Raw genomic sequence first — 4,378 nt, 5'->3', positions numbered from 1 at the left:
ATAAACCTGTATGTTGTTCTCTCAGTAAAGTATATGAGAAGAAACTATCTTCCTCCTCCTCATTTCCTCCACACAAGGGCATCTACTCCTTCAGCTAGTCCACTCCCAACGGATTCACAAAAACAGCTTTACGTGACAGTAAGCACTGGCCAGATGGATCCGTCAGGTGATGAAGCATCTGGAGGAGATGCTGTGGCCAAAATTCTCTCTCGTCTGGATAATCAAGAGTCCACACAAACACAAATAGTTCAATTCATGCAAACCATGTCCAATCGTTTGAATGTTCTCCATGCGGCCATTATGACACCACAAGCCTCGGCTCCAGTAGCCTCCTCTTCTGCAGTGGTTCCTCCAGTGTTGTCTTAGATATCTCGGTTGCAGTTACCCCCTCCCAGCAAGTTTGATGGAACTCCGAAGCTCTGCAGAGGGTTCCTTAATCAGGGTGAAATCCAGTTTGAGCTTCAGTCTACCAGTTTTCCATCAGCTCGGACAATGAATGCTTACATTATCTCTCTACTGACCGGCCATGCTTTGGAATGGGCGTCCCCTCTTTAGGAGAGAGGTGACGCAATTCTTTCCAATTATAACAAATTTGTTTCCTCTTTCCGAAAGATCATCGAAGAGCCGGGAAGAACCACCTCAGTGTCCTTGGAGATTCTCCGCCTACATCAAGGATCACATTCCATCAGTCAATATGTAATCCAATTTCGTACTTTGTCCTCTGAGTTATATTGGAATGAGGATCCTATGGAGCGAACGCCTGCTGTAATCAGTCGCACAGTGGTGTGTTCGCACTATGCCGCGATGCATGCACACATGTGAATGTATCGCGTCAACAATGAGCGTGGCTACATATGTAACTGTGATATATAACTACAGGATGTTGCCGGAATCCCGACACTGATGAAAAGACTGGCGCTGGAATGCTGACACCACTCAATGCAGACAGTGGAATCCCTACTGTCGGCATCCCGAACGTAAGTACACTGGGGATGGTTACGGTTAGGCTTCATCAGGAGGGGGGTTAGGTGTAGGCACTAAGGGCGGGCGGTTTAGGGTTAGGCTGCGGGGGCAGGGCGGTTAGGTTACAGGTAGGGAGGGTTAGGGCAGTAGGGGGAGAGGGTTAGAATACTTACCCACTGGGTTGGGATCCTAAACATCAGCATGCCGCTGTCATTCTTCTGCCGCCGGCATGGTACGCACCAGGATCCCAACCTATTACCACAGTACATCATAATGATGATTCATTTGTCAGTTATTGTTATGTTATTGTGCATAGGTTCTTGTATACTTGTACTTATAATATACTTCCTATACAGTACGTCAGTCCTGTTCACTCCCTACCATAAAAGATTCATCCTACAGTGTATGTAAATAAAAAAGAGGTGGGGCTAGGCCTGTCTGCCGGGGTAAATGCCTATATGACTCTTTCCAATCCCTAGCATTCCTTCAGACCAGGCTCCTGTTTCATACATATGGAGTAACGTGGAGAGAGCCCCCGCCTTTATTTTACTAAGAAGGAAAAACAGCAGTCATTCAGACCTGATCACTAGTGTACATTCTCTGCATCCCTGCGATCAGGTAGGGAAAAGACTCTGTGCAGGGGTGCGATGGCATGTGCAGGAGAGATGTACAAATAGGAGTTTCTGCAGTCTCTGCCCAGCCCAGGACTTACTCTTCCAGTACGATGATAGTGGCCGGAGCTGACGTCATTATAGACTTGGGGGGTCATTCACACCTGATCGCTAGGGTACGTTCTCTGCATCCCTGCGATCACGTAGGGAAAAGACTCTGTGCAGGGGTGTGATGGCATGTGCAGGAGAGATGTACAAACAGGAGTTCCTGTAGTCTCTGCCCAGCCCAGGACTTACTCTTCCAGTACCATGATAGTGGCCGGAGCTGACGTCATTATAGACATTCCGAGTTGATTGCTCGCTAGAAACTTTTTGCAGTGTTGCAATCAGGTCAATACTCAGTAAAACTGGGCATGTGTATGCACCACAATGCGCAGGCGCGTCATAAGAGGGCAAATCGGATCATTGCTGGGTGATGGATTTTACGAAGAATCCATTTTCACGGGCGATCACAAGGTGATTGACAGGAAGAGGGCGTTTATGGGTGTCAACTGACTGTTTTCAGGGAGTGGTTGGAAAAATTCAGGCGTGTCAAAATGTTTGCAGGGCGGGTGTCTGACGTCAAATCCGGACCAGACACGCTGAAATGATCGCAATGGCTGAGTAAGTCTAGAGCTACTGCACAAAACTTTTTCGGCCCGCTCGGCACCACACGCATTCGCACACTTGCAAAGTGAAAATACACTCCCCCATAGGCGGTGACTATCTGATCGCAGGGCAGCAAAAAGATGCTTGAGAGCGATCAACTCGGAATCACCCCCTTGGTGCATTATTCTAACGTCAGCAAGATTCCTCCAGTGGTCTGGGCTCTAGATGCAGAAAGGGCGTTTGATCTCCTCTTATGGCCCCTTTTTGTTTCACACTTTATCTTCTGCAGGTGTAAGGGGAAATGTTTTACACGCTATAAAAGCTTCATACTCTCACACCTCCTCCTCTGTAATGACTAATGGTATACACTCCACACGTTTAGCTTTGGGAAATATTTTACACGCTATAAAAGCTTCATACTCTCACACCTCCTCCTCTGTAATGACTAATGGCATACACTCCACACGTTTAGCTTTGGGAAATGTTTTACACGCTATAGAAGCTTCATACTCTCACACCTCCTCCTGTGTAATGACTAATGGCATACACTCCACACGTTTAGCTTTGGGAAATGTTTTACACGCTATAGAAGCTTCATACTCTCACACCTCCTCCTCTGTAATGACTAATGACATACACTCCACACATTTAGCTTTGGGAAATGTTTTACACGCTATAAAAGCTTCATACTCTCACAGCTCCTTCTCTGCAATGACTAATGACATACACGCCACATGTTGTGCTTTGGGAAATGTTTTACACACTATAGAAGCTTCATACTCTCACACCTCCTCCTCTGTAATGACTAATGGCATACACGCCACACGTTTAGCTTTGGGAAATGTTTTACACGCTATAGAAGCTTCATACTCTCACACCTCCTCCTCTGTAATGACTAATGGCATACACGCCACACGTTTAGCTTTGGGAAATGTTTTACACACTATAGAAGCTTCATACATTCACGCCTCCTCTGTAATGACTAATGGCATACACTCCACACGTTTAGCTTTGGGAAATGTTTTACACGCTATAAAAGCTTCATACTCTCACACCTCCTCCTCTGTAATGACTAATGGCAGACACGCCACACGTTTAGCTTTGGGAAATGTTTTACACACTATAAAAGCTTCATACTCTCACACCTCCTCTGTAATGACTAATGACATACACTCCACACGTTTAGCTTTGGGAAATCTTTTACACGCCATAAAAGCTTCATACTCTCAAACCTCCTCCTCTGTAATGACTAATGGCATACACGCCACACGTTTAGCTTTGGGAAATGTTTTACACGCTATAGAACCTTCATACTCTCACACCTCCTCCTCTGTAATGACTAATGGCATACACGCCACACGTTTAGCTTTGGGAAATGTTTTACACGCTATAAAAGCTTCATACTCTCACACCTCCTCTCTGTAATGACTAATGGCATACACTCCACACGTTTAGCTTTGGGAAATGTTTTACACACTATAAAAGCTTCATACTCTCACACCTCCTCTGTAATGACTAATGACATACACTCCACACGTTTAGCTTTGGGAAATGTTTTACACACTATAAAAGCTTCATACTCTCACACCTCCTCTGTAATGACTAATGACATACACTCCACACGTTTAGCTTTGGGAAATGTTTTACACACTATAGAAGCTTCATACTCTCACACCTCCTCCTCTGTAATGACTAATGACATACACGCCACACGTTTAGCTTTGGGAAATGTTTTACACGTTATTGAAGCTTCATACTCTCACACCTCCTTCTCTGTAATGACTAATGGCATACACGCCACACGTTTAGTTTTGGGAAATGTTTTACACGCTATAAAAGCTTCATACTCTCACACCTCCTCCTCTGTAATGACTAATGACATACACGCCACACGTTTAGCTTTGGGAAATGTTTTACACACTATAGAAGCTTCATACTCTCACACCTCCTCCTCTGTAATGACTAATGACATACACGCCACACGTTTAGCTTTGGGAAATGTTTTACACGTTATTGAAGCTTCATACTCTCACACCTCCTCCTCTGTAATGACTAATGGCATACACGCCACACGTTTAGTTTTGGGAAATGTTTTACACGCTATAAAAGCTTCATACTCTCACACCTCCTCCTCTGTAATGACTAATGGCATACAC

The sequence above is a fragment of the Pseudophryne corroboree genome (assembly GCF_028390025.1).
Source record: "Pseudophryne corroboree isolate aPseCor3 chromosome 3 unlocalized genomic scaffold, aPseCor3.hap2 SUPER_3_unloc_25, whole genome shotgun sequence".
NCBI classification, from domain to species: domain Eukaryota; kingdom Metazoa; phylum Chordata; class Amphibia; order Anura; family Myobatrachidae; genus Pseudophryne; species Pseudophryne corroboree.
Note: the sequence above shows the minus strand (reverse complement) of the source record.